We start from the raw sequence: 20,775 nt of genomic DNA, 5'->3' as shown, positions 1-20,775 counted from the left end.
GTAACTTCCATGGACCAAGCATTAAACTGGTGAAATTTCACAGTATCGTTTCATCTATATGTTTTTGGTAGACAGGGTTAAGATCAGTTCACAAATAAGAAAAGTCAGTGATGGGTCTAGTAATTTCCTCCAGGTGAAATAGGGAGTAAGGTATATGAACCAGAACCACAACTGGTTCTGATTCCAGCCAAAACGTCTTGGTTGATATTTTAGGTGTTGTTCCCTCTGCCTGTAATATTTTTTTCCATTTTTTTTTTCCTGCCCAGGCCACATTCTCTTTTTTCCCAGCGTCCTGGTCCAATGCATCTCTTCTGTGTGGCTTTCCTGCAATGTGTCTTCTGACCAAGGATCGCTATTTACACTTCCCTCCTCGGTGTCCTCATAGCCCTTTGTATACTCCTACAACATTTGTCACACGCTGTTACAAAATTATTTACATTTATCTTCCTGACTATATATACCTTGTACTCTTGAAGGCAGAAACCTTGCCTTATTTATCTTTATACACATGATATCTGGTACTCAGTGAGTATTTGTTGAATCAAACTAAATTATACTTGTAATTCTAACACCATTCAGAGTTGGGTTCTAATGACGTCTAATAAAATAGTCCCTCAGTAACACTTTAAAAAAAAATTTTTTTTAATGTTTATTTATGAGAGACAGAGACAGACAGAGCATGAGCAGGGGAGGGGCAGAGGGAGACATAGAATCCGAAGCAGCTCCAGGCTCTGAGCTGTCAGCACAGACTTGGGGTTGAACTCACTGGAACTCACTTTGACCTGAGCCAAAGTCGGATGCTTAACCAACTGAGCCACCCAGGTGCCCTAATAACTCTTAAGTCTACTTGTGAACTATGGAAATATGGCACATCCGAGGTGGTATCACAAGGAAGCCCCATTCAAGGCACAGAATTTCACTGTGTATGGCCCAATGGAAAACGGGAATCTAGAAGTTAGGGACAAGTGGAGTGATGGTCACTTAGGAGTCCACCACAGTGGAAATAACCTGGCGTGCGTAATGCACGTGGCATTCCCAAGTATTCTCGTAGTGTCCTGCATGCTCCCGCCCCAGCATCACGATGCTGAATGTAATATGTTTCTTTCACAGATGTGAAATTGAAGTTCAGGGATGTGAAATAAACCACCCAAAGTCACACAGTAAATATACAGCAAGAGTATGCCTTTAACGCAGGTTTTGCCAAGTGTAACCCTTTCAAACAATTCTGTCTTGAATATAACATGAGGTAAAGACCACAGGATCTATTGTTTAGGAAAAAAGAGACCAAAAAACAAAACAAAAACATAGTATGACCTAACCAAGAGCACTGGAAAGTTGAGACATCTGGCTTCTCGTCTAGTCTTTCTTGTACATTAGCACTGAAACAACGCCCCAAGCAGTGGAAGCCTGGAAGCCTTTCCTTAGAGGCATAAATGGAGCTGATGCTTATGAAACATCCCAATAAACTGTAAAATACTCTACAAGCCAAAGTCCAAGAAGCCACTGGAGGTATTTTTACTGTTGGGGGAAGGGTGACATTGGTTGGCGCAGGTATGGTTCAATCGTTTAATTATAAAGAAAAAATTCATTCACACAAAGATCTTCAAAGGAAAGATTTCAACTTCTCTGCGGAGTTTCTTCTGTACCTTAAATTGTATCAGTCTACAAAATGAATAATCGGTATTTATAGGTCTTTGCTAAATATGAGTGAGGAGAAAGTTCTGAATAGTTTGGATGAAATTAAGACTACATTTTCTAGAAGAGGGAGGAGGAATATGGTGGCAAAATGTGTGCTATGATGGAACATGATGGAAATGGCCCAGTGATGTCAGACCCTGCTTTACATCAAGTCTGTGGTCTTGGCCAGTCATTGCTCCTTCTTCTGCTGCAGGAGAGCTACTCTGCCTCTCTGCTTTCTGGGGTAGCTAGAAACAGTCTATGGATCCCAGTCTGGGGTCAGAAAGCCATAGCTTTGTTCTCTGGGTTTCCCTCATGAAAGCACCTGAGCTATCACCATAAAACCTTGGTCTCTTTAGATCATAGGCCATGGAGATCCATCAAAACATGTGCTTTGTTTTGTTTTTGCTTAAACTGGGGACTTATTGACTAGAATTTTGTTTAAAAACATCATCCTAAAAATTGTGTGCAAGGCATCTGGAACAAAAGAAGCCACGAGTATAAAAGGATTTTGTGATGCATTGCATTTTTGACAAGACAGGGAGAAATTCATGATGACCCCAGACGTGTAATGGAGGAGAGTGAGTGGCCCAACCAGGAAACAGAGAAAGAGGATTAGGTTATGGGAGGTACTGAGAGAATTTAAAGAATGTAGTTTTAGTCACGTTGAGTTTGACAACCTGTGGCATCTACAGATATAGATATCTACCAGATGACTAGATATATGGAGGCATAGGGTTCAGGCAAAAGGCTATGCAGGTGGTTCAGATACACACACACACACACACACACACACACACACACACTGAGCTGAAAGTAATCCACATATTAGGGAGGCAAGGAAATAAAGCATGAAACACAATGAGCATCACAGAGATAACAAGAACATCAAACTGGCTCTCCAGGTCTTAATAATCTTAAGTGATTATGTATTGGTTCACTCATGTTAATCATGTTCACTAAACAAAATATAACTTATCATGAATTGTGATTATAATTAAGACACAACCATATGTTCGAATTTCACGTCCAGCTTAGGAAAGACCACAGTCCATTATTTCTTAAGCTAGGCAGGAAGCTCATGAGTATTTATTTCATTATTATTTTTAATAATAAGCATCATCTCTTAAATCATACATAAATATTACAAAAACTCTTATATATGCTATATTTCAAAATAATAAAAATCCCAGAAACATAGTATCAGGACAGAGAAGAAATGTATTCAAAACTTAACTTTATTAGGCAGGTAGGGAGGTGATGTGACCTACTATTTCCAACACGATCCACGGTTCTGACCCTGAATTTCTTGAGGATTTGGCAAATTAGACATGGGGTCTACTGTGATGAGATACTGGGGAATTTGAGTAAATTGGGTAAAAAACTTATGGATTTGGATCATACACCAGAAATATGCTTGCAGGTAATGACACTTCAATTGTGGCCATTCATCCATCCACTAATTTATTCAATTAATACTTTTTCTGGGTGACTCCTCTTTTCTAGGTACTATGCTGGCTCTTGGGGACGCAGAAATTAATAATACAGAGCCTTTCCCTCACAGAATTGGAAATCTAGGAGTGCACTCCCACCTATAATTTCACCTGATAGAGGTAGCCACAAGGTGCCAGAGAGCACAGGAGAAGATGTGCCATGGAATGGATGTTTCCATGAGGTGACATTCGAGCTGGTTATCACAGATAAGAAACTAGCTGGGGAGAGATGGATAGGAACAGAATTTTAGGAAGAGGGAACTGAGCATGCAAAAATAAATAAATAAATAAATAATTTTAAAGCACCTGCATTAGGATTGACATTCAGCCCTAAATAAAAATACCAACATAAGAAAATACTGCTCTCTCTGTCGTGAAAATCTGCTTTCTTAGGCCAGAAACACAATGATCATTCTCCACCAGAGTGGAGACCATCCCCAAGGAGGACCTACCCCCATTGTTCTGTTTCCCTCTGGTTCTCTACCTCTTCTCAAGCTCTCCCAACAACCTAGGTGATTCTCATTGAATGTCATGCTGAAGAAACTCAACGTACAGTAACCGATTATCCAGGTGACTGAAATAGTGTTTGGGGAGTTTTCCATAGAAAGGAGAAAAGCAAGCAGGAGTGCCTCCCTTCCCCGGGGGCCTTCTGGAAGCCCTGATGAAGTGTTGTTCTTCCCGGTTTGCAAATTCGGAACCTCTGACAATCCTTAGACTGATTCCCCGAGAACGCCACAGTGGATGGTTTCCTGGATCTGTGTTTAGTATGTGGCAACACATGGCTCAGAATTTTAAAATATTTCTGTGCTGCAGTGATTGAACAGCCTAAAGTGGTTCCACATGGCTGGTAAAAGTCTCCTCCGGCAGAGAGATCTGGACTATTTCTCCTCCTCTGGATGCTTATAATCTGTAGACCGGTTTTTGTATTATGGCGTGGAACCAGCAGCTTCGAGGTGTATCCTCACGGGGAAGGAACACGGTATCTGATTTCACTCCAACCAAGTCCAGTGACTTGCCTCTTAAGCCAAGAGAAGGACAGCTGCCCCAAACCTTAACTCTGCCTCCTAACCATTCTTCTGAAAAAGACATCAAGAATGTTTTTCTGCCCTTGGCAGCCCAGGGGTCTGAAGAGATCTGCCAATGATGTTCAGGCTCCATTTTAATTTAAGAGAAGGTATAGACGCAAGTGTGAACGTTTCTTGCTGTTATGTCTTCGTCCGTTCGGGCTAACAGTTTGGGAGGCTGGACGGCTTATTCACAACATTTGCTTCTCACAGTTGCAGAGGCCGGAAGTCTGAGGTCCGGCTGCCAGCATGGTGAGGTTCCGTGAGGCAAACTGGCCTCCTTGTTGCAGGCTGCTGACGTCCCTTTGCACCCTCACGTGGTACCAAGAGGGCTCAAGAGCTCTCTGAGGTTCCTTCACAGGTGCCCTTACAAGGGCACTTACCTCATTCACAAGGGCTCCACGCTCATGACCTAATTACCCCCCAGAGACCCCACCTCCTAATGCCTTCACATCGAGAGTTAGAATTTCAGCATCTACACTTTGAGGGGACACCAACATATAGCCCCTCACATGTCATTATTTTAAGTTTGCATTACAGGCCATTTTCTATTAAATGGGCCCAACGGGTCTTTTTCCAAGGAGATAATCAATAAATGAATGGAAAGGAAACACACAAGCGTGGCCATAGCAGTGGCCTACAGAAGATGTCTCTGCCCCCGGCAAGGATTTCTTTCCTGTTAGAATCCGTTGCTTCCCACAAGAGAGAGAAGCACCCCGATGTAAACAGGTCCTCGGTTATGAAGGGAAGTAAAGAGGCCGCCGTCGATCACCCACGCACTGAATCTGAGATTACCCACAGAAGGATAAAAAGTTGGAGGAGAGCCCAGAGACCGGTCCTCCCCTGAGGACCGTGCCTAGGGGTGCCACGGAAGGAACACAGTGCTGAAAGGAAGTATTTAGAAGTGAACCCCAGAGACTTTCTTTGAACACATCTGGGATAGGCTCCTCCTTCACCGAGAAACACAGGTGGAGACACAGAAGTGACACAGAGGAGGTGATACTTCAAGATGGGGTGGAAAGGACGTGGGATTTGCAGTGAAACAGCACGGGCTTGAAAACTCATCTCTGCCACTAATTCAGTTATTTAACCCTGGCAAGACTTTTCCCTAAGTCCTTGAAGTAACTTCTCTGCCTTGGTGACTTACAGAATTAAAACAAAAAATTAATATTTATTTATTTTTGAGACAGAGAGAGAGACAGAGACAGAGAGACAGAGCATGAGTGTGGGAGGGGCAGAGAGAGAGGGAGACACAGAATCGGAAGCAGGCTCCAGGCTCTGAGCTGTCGGCACAGAGCCCGACGCAGGGCTCGAACTCACAAACTGTGAGATCGTGACCTGAGCCAAAGTCGGATGCTCCACTGAATGAGCCACCCAGGCTCCCCAGTGACTTGCAGAATTTCTAAAAGCATGAAGTACGCAAATGTATGGAATTAGTACCGTGATGGGCTTCTGGTTGCCACTTCAGAGTTGAAGAGGCCCATAGCTGACTGTCTCTTCGACAGAGTTCTGAATCAACTGAGAGACAGCCGTAAGACCCAGGGAGATGAAAATCAAAATACAGTGAGAAAGGCCACTTTGGAGAATCTGCCTTAGGATTTGGCAACAGTCGGCTTCTGTCCTGACTCTTAGAATTGGACTGACTTACTCACCCAGTCACTGCCAGTGACCGGCCGCCTCGAGCAAGGACACAGCTGAGCCCTGAGAGTCTATCCTGTCTGCAGGTAGGGAGATCCGAGGACAAAGGGGAGAGGAGGGCATTCTCAGCTTCTGCCAAAATGGCCTGCGGAACCCCTGTTTTGCTGGGGGCTGCAAGGAGAGTGTGGGGCCAGTGGAGGAAGAAACAGTGGGACTTCGCCCCTACCTTGACCATCCACAGCCTGGAAGGATGAGGCTGCTGTGGGACTTGAGTGAATAATCATCCTGAAAGGTGCTGATAATATCAATAATGCATTTTCAAATGTTTCATGAGATACAGAGGACAGGGATCAAATATAAGGTAATTTAGAATGGAAAGAAACCCTCCATCCAGTGTAGCTTCCCCAAAGCCCCAGAGCAGGGCAGAAGGAAGGTGGTTCTGTAACTATGTACCTGACACTCTTCATAGAAGACTTTCTCCTCTCTCCAACACGCACTTATCCAATGCATCTGCTAATTCCCGCGGAACACATTTCAGCCTTTTGTATTTCAAAGGTGTGAATTAGAAATAAAAATGGCGTCGGGGCTAAAGGGAGGGATTTTGACTTTGGGAGTTGGCTATTCACTTTGACGATGGCTTTTTCTTCTTCCGCCCTCCGCGTGTAAAAGGACTCAGCAACTTCCCTCTCAAAATTCAAAGGGCTCATAGCTACCTTTTCACATCCCTTAGGGTGTAAGCATTTAGTACGTTGAAGCAAATGTCATATAAAGGAAACTACTTTAAGACACGATAGGCCAAGCTTCCACTGGGGGTGGAGGGATAGGGGTGGCACTAGACGGCAACCAGCAGCAAGCTTGGTATTTTAGGTTGCAGGATCCTAACACGCATAACCAAACGATGGCCTTGCTTTCCTTGTCTCCCGAGTCTTGGTCAGTCCAATAAGTAAAAAACAGGAGATACTCGCTCTTGTCTTAAGCGTTGCTCTCAAATTGTGTGGTTGCGGCCCCAAAGCAAGAAATGCAGAGCCGAGAGAGTCTGGGTCAAAGATAGGGTTAATTTTAGCTGAATCTCTGGACGTTAAAGACCACGGAACGATGCAACCTATTTTCTCTTCCAGAACGTTGGATCAAAATGTCCACTTGGTAGGACAACCGTACGGGCTCACATGCTGCCATACCTCAATGCCGTGTGTTTAAAATGTGCTGGGGCACCTGGGTGGCTCAGGCGATTGAGCGTCCGACTTCGGCTCAGGTCATGATCTCACCGTTCCTGAGTTCAAGCCCCGCGTCAGGCTCTGTGCTGACAGCTTGGAGCCTGGAGGCTGCTTTGGATTCTGTGTCTCCCTCTCTCTCTCTCTCTCAAAAATAAATAAACTCTAAAAAAATTTTTTTAACGTGCTCATGCGGTAGACTCACTTTGAAACGGCAGCCCTGGTGAACCCTGTAGCCAAAAGAATCCTTGAGTGACTCGTCACAGCCTCACCCTCTCACTTCTGAAGACTCACTCTTCTGCTGTAATTGAGCCTGTGAGAGTATTTTCGTTAGGAGCACAGTGAGGAAGGGAATAACTTGAAACAGAACTAAAACAGTATGATATTTTGGAAACTCATATTTTAAAAGGACGTTGGAGTTCATCAACTTCACCGTGATCACAAGGATGAGACATGCATGACACATGTCCCTGGGGTGTCACGGGATGGTGACGGTCTCAGGCTTAACACCGGCGCACCTGGGCTCCATTCGTTCCCCGACAATGACTGGTGTGACCTGGGCTAGTCACTTCACTCCTGGGATCCTCACTCTTCATCTATAAAATGGTCTCAGTCTGGCCAAAAGGAAAACACAAAGTGCCCACGCACGGCTGAACTAACGGATGGAAAGTGCTAGGAACAGCATTTATCAACAACAGAACATTCGACAAATCTCCATCTGTCACTGACATAGGTTGAAAAAATGCACACTTCCGTGTATGTGTGTGCGTGTGTGTGTGTGTAAATGTCTCCTAGTGAAGGGCGCACGTGGAAGCTTGTCTAATTGAAACACCAAATAGCCGCTGAATGGCACTGTCCAAAATCTCTGATTTGTCATGTAGCTTTGAAACTTTCTTTTTCTCAGGAAACAAAGGCAAATCTGGAATATGATTAATACTCAGCAAAAAAGCAAAGAAGGAGGAGAAGAAGAAGGAGGAAGAGGAGGGGGAGGAGGGACAGGAGGAGTGAGGAAGAGGAAAAGGAAGAAGGAACAAGGGGAAGGAAGAAGGAGAAGGAAAAGAAAGGGGAGAGGAAAGGGAAAGTGCTTTATCGAAGACACTAAGTTTCCTTCATTCTAAAAGAAAAAGGCGATGAAAAGCCTATAAAATATATGGTGTAACCAATCCCTCTTGAAAGTACATGATTAAAAAGAGAGACGCTTCCCTCTAGCTTCGTAGAGACCTGTATCTAAAGTAATGAAAATAAGCACCTTTATAGGAAACAAACAACAAAAAAAAACCCCACAAAACTCTGAGTATCGTAGGTGTACGTCTAATTCCTTAAAACCTGCCAGTACTTTGTCACTGAAGAAATTAAAAAATGCCAGCCCTGGCAATGGGAAGTGTGTGGATATAAAAGTGAGTTGCTTGGCAACAGATTAACTTACTGAAAACTTTTACCACTGCTTTGACAAAGAGGCTGAAAAAAGAAACGTGAAGGCAACAGTAAAATCCTCAGGATCAGAAGCTCCAGGAGACGCTCCAGAGTAGAAGTCTCGCTGGCCAGTAGGCCAAAGTCGTGAGTTTGCAAACGGCATTTCCTGTTAGATTCAGGCAGCGGCAGGTGCTGGCTGGAGACTACCGGGCAGGGGAGAGAAGCGTTTTGTGCCCCCTGACAGTGTGGAAGCTTCTGGATAGAGCTGGCTGTGAGCATGAGGGGACGTGAGACTCCAGTGGCTGGAGTCGAAGTAGCCCCTTTTTCGTAGCTCTAGGCCTGGAGCCTGGGGTGCCCTGCGATAGACTGTGATAGATCGATCGATAAGATCGATCGATCGATCGATCAGCTGTGAGAGTGTCTCTAAAATCTCAGTAGCGGGTGTAGACCTGCGGACTTCAGCTCCAGAGTGTTAGTGTATCCCATTCTCCGAATAATACCATTCTTCCTTTTCCCTCCTCCACACTGTTGAAGTTCTCTTCCGTTCTCCCTACCCTCAGAGCAACCCCCCCACCCCTGACCCATTTTAAACTTTTTCTTTGGAAACACCTAAAGTGGTTTCTGATTAGACGTTGACTAACGGGATCTTAAGGGAGTTTAAAGCCTCTCTCAGTAGACTCACATTGCAGAGCAATACGATATGGGCCAAAGTAGACATAAGCATTACGAACCAACCTCAGAAGGGTCTTGTGGTGGTTAATTTAAATCTGTCGGTAGAGAGTAATCAGTATAGACAGAGACGGAGGTTAAAGAAACGCTACAGATGTAGATATTCTGTGGCTTCTGTTTCCCAGGAGAGCCCTGGCTCCTGCAGGGGTGGGTGCCTGGTGGATGAGGCCATGCTGTAGGTGGCAGAGGCCAGATAATGAAGAGCTCTGATATCGGCCGAAGCCTCTGGGACTCTATTCTAAGGTTCAACAGAACCCTTGCTGTTTTGAAAGGAGAGGAGTGAAATGGTCATATTTTATTTTCTTGAAAAGCACCCTGGCTGTAGGAGTGTGGAGGATGTATCTCCAAGGAAACTAGACTTAGGAGAGCATGAGCCTCAATGGAACGACTCCTTGGAGATTCAGCTGAACCTCCACACGTCCGAGAGACACGTTTTCCACCTCCCAGCCACCCAGACCCAACTCACTTCTCCCTACTGACGTCTGATTATCTCATCGTCAGTCTGGGCCACTGTGGGGGCGTGGGCTCTGCCTGGCACGTGGTCTGGACCCGACCACAGTGCTCAGAACCTATAGGCGAGGGCAGAGGGATTGACGGTGTGAAGCTGTTATTCTTGACCCAGAACCATTTAAATGACGACAACCAACTGTAAGTAGATAGTGTGGGTGTCAAAAGGACATGGAGAGGACCCTTGACAGGCTTCGTGGCCACAAGAGGTCTTCATAGAAAGGTCTGGGTCTCTAGTCATGGTCTGGGGCTTAGCATGTGGTCTTGTTACCCAGAGGGAAGGAAACCAGCCCATAGAGTCTCCAAACATGGAACCAAGGGTGTGTTCTCTGTGTATTTAGTGAAACTTAAGCCTTAGAGTCCTGGTGGGCACGGGCCCCCCCCAGGGCCCTCGGAGTGCGTTGAGAGAGCCATCTGGTTTTGTAAAATTTGCAAAAGTAAGATACTTTGACCACAATCAACTAAGACCGCTGTCTCTCTCCATTCCGTCTTCTCTGCCAAACTTTCCCTTGTGTCGGGTGCTATTACGGTGGCTGTGGGCACGTTGAGGCTCTCCCTGGGAAGCACTCAGGTTGGGGTTCGTTTGGGTTTATGGAATGATTTTATATGTCTCAGTCACGTCCAGAGCCTTCGAGTTATTGTAACCATTGGGGTGTAGGAATGAATTCTAGAAATAATCCAATTAACCACGGTGTTGACTTACCCACAGCCGTGACACAGAAGTGCAGGGCCAGAGGCCGGTTCACAACCTAAACTTACCCCTGGCCGCAGCAGCGTGTGGGGAGCCGTGGAGAAGCAGGTCTCAAGATGTGCAGAGCCAGGAGCTAATCTGTGGAAATGCTTTCAATCACCAGACATGTAAAAGTGTAAGCAGATAATTGGAAACAGAAGTCCCATCCTTCCAAGAATATACTTGATGGTGCCGTCTATGCATTCAAAATAGCCACATTTTTCCTTTTTAGAAGGCAATCCTATGAAATAGAATTATTAAAATGACCATTTAAGTTCTTGCTGATGTGACTAAAAATGCCAACGTTAACAAAAACGACACGCTCCTCCTACACCATCGCGACAGAGACATTGCAAGAAGCTGGTTAATGAGTGTTGTCTATTCAAAGTTTTTACCAAAAAAACTTGAAAAACTTGAAAAGACCTGAAATCTTCTAGGTTATAGCTCAAAGAAATGTGATGGTGGTTTTCCCAAATTTGACAACAATAGTAACTATTTCCATGGCATTACTGATAAGTAATGACACGGAAATTTTTTCTGAACTAGTAATAACTAAAAAAAAATCAACCAGGGGCACCTGAGTGGCTCAGTCAGTTGAGCGTCCAACTTCAGCTCAGGTCAGGATCTCACGGTTCTTGGGTTCGAGGCCTGGGTTGGGCTTTGTGCTGACAGTTCAGAGCCTGGGGCCTGCCCCTCTCTCCTGCTCCTCCCCTGCTCATTCTCTCTCTCTCTCTCAAAAATAAATAAACATTAAAAAGAAATCAACCAGCTATGTGAGAAGAGACGCAGCATTATCCTTCTCTTCTCTGGAGAGAAAAGATGACAAAATCACTGTTATATGACAAAATTATCAAAGATTATACCATTTGCCATACTATTTTGTTAACAAAGCCTAATTGATTCCTAGCTCTGAGATGAATTTGGAGCTCTGAGGTGTAAACTCTTATCTTAAAGATGTAAATTCTGATCCAAAAGCCCAGCGAATATTGATGAAATACTCTATTTTGTTATATTAAAATTAATTAAATTAAAATTATTAATTAAATTGTATTTAATTAATAAATTAAGTAAATTATTTAATAATTATATTTATTTTTATTTATTTTATATACATAGAATATATAATATAGAAATATATATTTAATTTATTTAATAAAATAAATAAACTAACAAAATATTTTATTTATATGTTTACTTATATATTAAATATAGTTAAATTAATTAATTAAAATTAATATAAACTTGTATATTGTATATATTTTCCATATATGAATCTAGACAATAACTAAATTTAATATGTAGAACTACATACAATTAAGAAAATATTGCTGTTTGTTCATTTGAACACTAGCCGACATTCACTGAGTGCTAACTATGTGTAAGGTATTGGTCTACACATCTTGTTTTTGAATGTATACTTCTTTATTTTGAGAGACAGAGAGAGAGAAAGAGAGAGAGAGAGGACAAGTGGAGGATGGGCAGAGAGAGGTAAGAGAGAGAACCCCAAGCAGGCTCCTTGCTGTCAGCATGGAGCCCCACATGGGGCTCAATCTCAGAAAACATGAGATCTTGGCCTGAGCCAAAATCAAGAGTGAGACACTTAACTGACTGAGCCGCGCAGGCACCCCAAGATATTGGCCTCGACACCTGATGCATATCTATTATTTTTCAAAACACATACGTGCATTTTTCCCCGTAAGGTAATTCAGTCAACTCACTCAGAGAGGACAGTCATTAATTCCAAATTAGAACTGTTTTGTCATAGGCAATTTAGGTAATCATTGGACAGTTTCCTAAGGTCAAACAAATAAGTTCTCACAGTATGTTGAATTGTTTTTGTATCGTCATGAAAATTCAGCATTGAAGGGGTGAAGCAAGACTCACAATGATCCAAAACTACATACCTCCCTTCATCGTGTCTCAACTGCATAGTGCAAATGTCTGTAGGACACGGCCTCGAGAGCCAAGCTTTAAGTTCCTTATTTTGGGGTGCCACTTCCCCCAAGCATAAATTTCGGAAAGGAAGGAAAGGAGCCGTATTTACTCAGGACTCTCTCAGCCACTGCAGGTTAGTTCCTGGTCAAAAACATTCTGCTTTTCATTTGCCACGCATTAAAGATTTTCTCAGAAGAAACGTGGGCTCGGAGAGCCCAGAACCTGCCCCTTATCCTTATGGGGACAGCTGGCTCCCTGTGACAGTAAATCAGCAGTGATCACATCCTACCTGATGCCACCTGCCATGGCCCTTCCTCTCACAACCTAGAAGCAGGGTCTGGAAGCACACCAGCCCACCTGCCCTTCCTCAAACCTGCCTTGCCTCCCACATCTCCCTGGGGCCTCACACATCACCTCCCTCACTGAGATACATTCCCACCTCTCATCTACCTGTGGACTCTTGCCTACCATTCCAGATCCAGATCACATGGCCTTTCCTCAAAGTACTCACGTTTCTGGTGGCTCTTCTCCTTCTTAGGACCTAGTCCTTTCAGACAAGAACCCTCTCCTCCTGGGCCTCCTGGCTGGCTCAGACTGTAGAGCATGTGGCCCTTGATCTTGGGGTTGTGAGTTCGAGCCCCATGTTGGGTATAGAGCCTACTTTAAACAGACAGATAGATAGACAGATAGATTAAATAAATAAACAAGCAAAGAAACAAGCCCCCTCTACCCTTATGACTTTGCTTAACCTTCCTTACTTCCATAAAAGCCCCATCTCCCAATTCAGGCATACTGGGGTTAGGGCTTCAACATCTGAATTTGTGGGCCAACATATTCACTCCATAGCAGGAAGGGGCTACTTAAATTAGAAGAGGGATGTGAGCCATCCAGAGACGGCACCTTGCAAGAGATGCCCGTCCCGGGGATTTGGGGGGACTCCCAGGTGCTGGCATGGATGAGACGTGCTGCCTATAGAGGGTGACACAATGAGCCACCCAGGAAAGGCCACGTCCACGGCAGCTTGGAAGCTGTGTCAGTCTCCTGCTCTGACTACTGCGCACGCTAAAGGGAGAGGCTGACGCGAGGCTAGGGAACCCCGGGAACAGCAGGGGCTGAGGGGTTGAGTAAGGAGTCTGTCCTCCTCAGCCCCCGGTGGCTCAGACACGTGGATGTCACATCCGCATCTTTGATTCCTAGGAGCGATCAGGGCACAGAGTCCAAGTTCAGTCGTTAGTCAATGAATTTCAGACGGATGCATGCATGAGCCCATGGTGAGCTCCCCGTAACTGCAGACTTCCTCCGCTGGGGCTGCAGCTGTCCCAGAAGCTGTGGAAGGGGGCGAAGCATCAGAGAAGCCCTTCAGGATCCTGTCCTGGCACAACATTCGGACTCCTCATTTACGTAATAAAGTGAACCAGAGCAACGTTCCCACGTCTTTCCACGCCCGAGTACATTTTTAGTTTACGCTATAATCCTACGAACCATACTGTCATTTTACTTGTGAGGTTGCTTCATTCTTCAGGGACATTTTAAGAGGAAGAGAGCTAACGAGTTTCCTTCATTAGAAACATCAGACATGATGGCTCTTTGCCTTTTTTTTCGCAGATGTATCTATAGGGAACGTCAATGACATCTCATTAAAGGCTCTCTCTTCTTTCAACAGAGGGTATAGGTTGAACTTGTTCTAGGACCCAAGCACCCCTGCTGCCCCAGCAGGGGGTTGCCCAGCCTACTGAGGTGCAGGGGTAGGTCCTGACCACCGGCTCTCGCTCTAAGAGGCGTGCTGGTGTGTACTGTTTGCCCCAAGAATTAGACTAGACAAAGTGGGCCCAAACGTAATAAGACAGCCCATTAGAAACATTTTCTGTGCTTACATCTAACTGACTTTTATCATAAATTAGAGATTTTGAAGAGAATGAGTCATAGAAAAGGGAAAAATAATAGCGTGGTTCGGCAATCAGCATATGATATCTCCCCAATGACTCATAACATCAGACTCAAGTCAGGACAAACAGAGTTCCTGTCAGAAAGAAGTGTAGTTAAAAATAAAAGCAAGGGGGGGAGGGGGAGGGGACAGCTTATAACTGTACCTTGCATTCTCCCCACCCTCGATTCCCTAATGAGGGGTTTGAGGGACAAATGAGCCGAAAAGCTTACGTCATCAGCCAGGAGGAAGCGGCCCCCAGGAGCCAAGACAAATGGATTTCTGAAAGAAAAAAAAAAACCCTCCAGGAAAAGAAGAGGGTGGCGTGAGACCAGAAACGTGCGTTATCCTTCAAAGGGGTTGGGGGAGGGTAATAGGAGAGGGCTCTGCCCAGGAGAAGGGTGGTCAGACAGAAGGAGCACAGGTTTTGGCGTTAAACAAACTTGCAACTTAATTCAGCCTCCACCAGAATGTGCTGTGCAACCGTAGGAGGCTGGGGATTAGTTACCCTCTCTGGCCCTTAGGTTTCGCACCTGTTCCCAAGGACAGCAAGATGCACCCCAGGGCCATCGTGAAGACGACCTAGGGCGAAATGTGTGCAGCCCTCTGCTTGGTGTGTCAGTTTATCGATGGGGCGTTAAATAATACTTTGCCTTAACAAAATGGATGAAAACAAATTTTGGCAGAGGCTTCGAGATCTCCAGTTAATAAACTCAAATATCTGTCCAGCATGATGTACGGTCTGAGCTCCATGAGGGTGGTTTAAAGCTCTGTTTACCGACGCTATGATGCCCTCCACATTTATAACAGTGGAAGACTTGAAGGGGCCCAGGCCGGGCCGATAGTCCCTGGACGCCAAGAGCCTCCTTCCTCGGTCTCTCCCCAACCTGCGTAGCCTGTCTTTCAATGCACATTTAGAGTCCTAAAAACAAGTTTTACATCAGCTGACTTTGGCATAAGCCTTGACTCTTCCACTTACATTTATGTGACATTGGCAAGACGATTGACCTTTGGAAACTCAGCTTCCTTGCCTGTGAAGTGGATCGATAGCTGCCACCTTAAACAGATGCTGTGAAATTTTAAATAAGGGAAACTTGAAGCACCTAGCAAAGGTCAGGGGCTCAAAAGCAACTGATGGACTATTTTTATTTCTTTTTAGCGACTAACCTCTGCATCTTCCCCAGCGTAAATAGGGTAACCCAACAGCAGAAACCACCCCTCCTCCATTTACAAATGCTTCATTGGAAAGGAATTAGCTCCGTGTCTGTTTCCGTGAAGGAAGACGTGACTGTCCCTCCCCAGGACAGCATCTCCGGGTCTTTGTTGGTCTCTGCTGTCTTGTTCCCAGGAAGGAGGAAGAAACACGCCCTCAAAGAAGAGTCAGAGGTGTGGTCTTCCCTGTGGCCTGCCTCTGGCACTGCTGTGAACGATCACAGCCTTCGGAGACAGGCCTGGGTGGCCTGTGTCCTGCTTTGCAGCTTGGTAGCTGTATGAAGCTAGAACTTGGCAGCCTCAGTTTCCTCTCTAGCACCCGTAGCTCTCAGGGTTGCAGTGAAGTTTCAACACAACAAAGGAGGAGCCTGACCCACTGGTCATCCGGGCATCGTTGTTGCCAGGCTCTCCTGGCCACGCCCCTGCCTCCTGCCTTATGACTTTTTGCTTCAGGACCAGAGACTTTGTTCTTTGCACTTCCTTTCAGAGCAGACGGGCCCCATGAACTCCTCTGAGGCTCGCCTCTATGAATAGTTGCAGTGTGGAATCTGTCCACAACTCACACTCTTCCCCACTGACCCTGAAGTCAAGTCCCAGGGTCCTCTGTGATGGCAACACGCAGGGGGAGTGGCCAAGTTTTAGTAATTCGCAAAATCTATACAGCAGTGTCCCCTGCCCTGGACTTCCTAGATCCCTTCTGAGAGGGTCTTGAGCTTATCCTTATTTGGGGAGAACAGGATCACCCTACCGTCATATTTCTCGGTTTCGGTCTGCTTACGCCACAATGTTTTTTTCTTCTAGAAATGTTGAATGCTTGCAATAATAGGTAAGACTGGATGTGGGAGATAATATTCTCGAAAAAAAGGCCACAACAATTCTTCTGTTCCCTCCTGTACATCTAGACCCTTATCAGGAGGCACAGCATAGTGATGTTCACCTTAGTCGTAGTAGGTCTTAATGGCTGGCCCAGCAAGGACGAGGGGTCAGGAGTGACAAGTGTGACTTCTCAAGTTGGATGAGAAAAGGTGACATGGATTCCGCCTCTCTCTGTCTCTGTGTCTGTCTCCGGGTGTCCCAGCAAACTCGCTTTGGAGCCCTGATCCATCACACAAGAAACGTTGCTATTTGGAAGCCTCTAGGCCTCTTCCCAGCACCATAGATGGGAAATTTCCCAAAGAAGGAAAGACTGTTAGACCTCAGAAATTTACCCCTGAACTTAAGAATAGAAACAGATGGATGGCAACTAACTATTCCCACAAAACAACAGCAACAAAGTAAGACAAGACCTAGATAGGGGTTTGGTTGTCTCCTGAGATCGGGAATAGTGTAGAAGGAAGTAGAAAAGGGAGCTTCCTGTGGTCTCTTATAACACTTGTCCAAACAAAGAATTTCACTCGTTGCCCCTCCTCTGGCTGGGGAGGGAGGGGCCAGCAGCAGAGGAGAACCCAGGGGAACGGTAGCTTAAAACTGATGAATCTGTCAGACCGTCTGTATTAGGAGGACAATCCAACCCAAACATGGTGTCTCCACCCACATAAGAAGGATACACCCTGGGCTAGTCGGCATAAAACCTATTACAACAACACAACTATGAAAAATTGTAAGAAAACATCCACCAATCAAAACAGTCATGACTGCAGGTGAAGCTCCGTAAGGAAACAGAAACATAGGCCAACAAACACCAGGAATCACCAGTCCGCCAAGTGAAGTTCAAGGGGAAGATACAAGCAGGCTTTCACGAAGGCAGGCAGGGAATCAAGGAGGATTTGCCTATGCTGTATTTGGGCAAAGAAAAGCGCCTAGTAGTGTTGCCAATATTAAAGATGAGAACCGTAAACAAGCAAATGTCCCGCTACCGTTAAAAATCACAGAACAAAAGTAAAGGGGAGGAAGAGAGAGCATGTGATACTTAAAATTTTTCTTCTGGGGGCGTCTGGGTGGCTCAGTTGGTTAAGCGTCCAACTTCGGCTCAGGCCATGAGCTCGCGGTTCGTGAGTTTGAGCCCCAAATCAGGCTCTGTGCTGACAGCTCGGAGCCTGGAGCCTGCTTCGGATTCTGTGTCTCCCTCTCTCTCTCTGCCACACCCCCCCATCTGTCTCTGTCTCTCTCTCAAAAAATAAATAAATGAATGAATTCAAAAAATTTTCTTCTGAAAAAATGGCATATACTGTTATAAAATAAATATTTTTATAAAATATTTTCCTGGGGCGCCTGGGTGGCTCAGTCGGTTAAGCGTCCGACTTCAGCTCAGGTCACGATCTCGTGGTCCGTGAGTTCGAGCCCCGCGTCGGGCTCCGGGCTGATGGCTCAGAGCCTGGAGCCTGCTTCAGAGTCTGTGTCTCCCTCTCTCTCTGCCCCTTCCCCGTTCATGCTCTGTCCTCTCTGTCTCAAAAATAAATAATAAAAAAAAAGTTAAAAAAAATATTTTCCCAAAAGAACTTATTAAAATACAAAACTCTCTAAATGAACGAGTGGTATAAATAAAAATAAAAATCTGAAGCATAAGACGCCACTATCTGAACGCTGAGTTTGAAAAAAAAGAAAAAGAAAAAAACATAGACAAGAAAACAAAAAAACCCATCAAGACCGAGTCTGGTGAGGAAATACAACTCTTGTTGGGGGGAGTGTGAAGGTGCACAATCAACTTAGAAACTTTTTGGTAATCTCACCGAAAACTGACTCCATACATACCCTAGGAGAGAATGATTTCACTGTTAGAAATAGGCTCCAAGGAAATACACACACACACACACACACACACACACACACACAGCAAAAGATAGGGGCAGGAACATTCTTAGGAACATGTTGCACGAAAGCTCCAAAATGGAAAGAGTACAAATATTAATGATTAGTTGTTACAAAGGCACGCAATCCAGTGCTCTGCTGTCACGGCCAAGTTTTAACTATTGCTACCTGCAAACCCGGGGCTGGCTAGAACAGACAGAATGCCGAGCGAAAGAACCCCAATGCGAATCAGTACACAGAGTATGATCTCAAGGATACCAAGTTCTACAAACAAGCAAAACCTCGCTCATCACTGAAATAAGGCTAGAGGTTATTTTGAGGGAGCAGGCACGAGAACCAGAATAGAACAAGAGGGCGACGACCACTGAGGTCCTGCTGATGTCCCGGGTCCTCTTTTCTGTGGTCCACATGGATTTGTTTCCTTAGTAAAACCCCCCAGGTGACATACTGGTGATTTTGACACCTTACTGTATTTGTCACACTGCCACTACTATTTCCAACGTTCACAAATCACCTTTGGACGTATAGGGTTGTGTGATTACCCTAGCCAGTCAAGGTGGAAAAGTAGAAACGGAAATGCAAAGACTTTAGGTTACTTGTCCGAGGCTCAAGCCCTGCGCCGGGTCTGACTCAAACCTGAGTGTTCCTCTCACGACCCTTCTCGTTGCTTAGAACCTCACAGTTTTGCAGATGCCTGGGTGATGACGGGCGGCTGTCATCGTCTGCCGGCATGGGACTCACAGGATGATAACGGTACACACTCGGGATCCTCAGGCCGGGGTGGGGAGAATGTTGGCACCGGAAGAGTTAAACTGTGAGAGGACTCGAGACGGGGTGGTTCAAAGCCCTCGCCAATAACTCTTTCTTATGTGCAGCGTTTTCAAAGCAAAATTACACCATGTTAGAAAGTGAATGAGGCAAATTATTGATGATGTCATCGAAGTAATAACTGCTAATGAGCATTTTACTTCTGGGGATTGCTTCAAGCCACACTGACAGGAACCACTGATTTGCTTTCTGCGAATCTATTTGGATTATTTACAAGGCATCCTGAAAGTTGTAAAAGCATAATGTGAGAAAACGATAGATCAAAGTTGGAATAGAACACGGGGATGACAGAAGGGAAAATGTATTCCCTCTTGTGTAATGGGTAGTTTGACAAGGGTTTGAAGGACTTTCCTAAGGGGTGACAGTAAGCACATATTTAAATGATTAGATTTCCACCCAAATTAAAAGGAAGCATAAATAAAAATTAAAACGTGCTTTTATTTCCCCAAAGGAGTTTGGAAGAAAATGGCCATTTAGTGGGAGATTTCATTTTGATGTGACATCCGCTGTTCTGGGGACAGGGACACTATGGGCACTGGCCCTTCGGCAGTGTATTATTTGACAACCGGTGATGATCCAAGACTCAAGTCTCTGCTTGTCCTCTCCCCCCTGCCCCTCTCTCTGCATTCCAGTGGCCATTAGCATCGTCCCCTGGGGGCAAGAAGCATAAAAAGAAAGAAATTGAGATTCTCGTTAGTCATGTGGATATTTGTAAGAACTGGCATAGTAAAAAGGAGAGAGAAAAGAGTTGCATTAGTGGCTGGGAAGGAAAAGAAAAAAGTCAATATGTTAAAAGATGTCTAAGCGTTGATGGGCTCTCATGCAGGCATTAGCAGTGAGCCATAGGGCCTTGCTTCCATCTGTGACTCCACCGCCTGTGAATATCCCAGCTAGGTGGGGGTTCTGGACACTGTCTGAAATCCCGGAAGGACCACCCAAAGAGGCCGGGTAAAACGTAGCCAACATGTTGCTGCGGAACTTGGTCAAGGAAGATCTAGAAGTGCAGAATAGGCAGCTTCAGGTCAGAGACACAAACCGAAGAGAAAGCAAGTCATTGTAGAAGGATCTCGAAGGTCCAGATCAGGCACCCAGGACCCAAGCTTGAAAGGACCCACGCTTTGTTTAATGCTTTGCTGTTGCCATCTTGAAATTCTTACTAATTGTATTTTTGAACTATGCTTCCTACGTGAAGTCAGAGGCAGTGAAGGAGCACGTGTGTGAGCAGATACGCATGACGTGTGTCCACCTTTCCCTTGTGGCTTGGTTCGCACGTGGTGTTTGGGACGCCCCATGCGTCGAGTTGCGTCGGATCGCCCTGCCCAGAAAGCAAAGTGCGGACGAGTGATCTCATTGTATCTACTGCTGAGTGAGCAGTGGTGACAGGTTGCACTTTCCCCTCAAACCAGGACTTGCATCAAATGCCGATAAAAGGCAGAGTGACGTTCTAAGACATCATACCTTCTCCTGGTCACGTTACTTCCCTGTGTTAGCCAATCACATACGAGGAAAACGAGGAAATAGAAGGAAAGTGGAAGAGAAGGCAACCCTTTGTCCTGCCCTACCTGTCGCCCTTCTCATCAGTGAGTCAAAGGTGGAGGGGTGCCTGATGGCTCAGTGGGTGGAGCCTGTGCCTCTTGATCTGGAGGTTGTGAGTTCAGGCTCCACA

Source organism: Leopardus geoffroyi, chromosome A3 (assembly GCF_018350155.1).
Source record: "Leopardus geoffroyi isolate Oge1 chromosome A3, O.geoffroyi_Oge1_pat1.0, whole genome shotgun sequence".
NCBI lineage: Eukaryota > Metazoa > Chordata > Mammalia > Carnivora > Felidae > Leopardus > Leopardus geoffroyi.
This window is presented reverse-complemented; position numbering follows the sequence as displayed.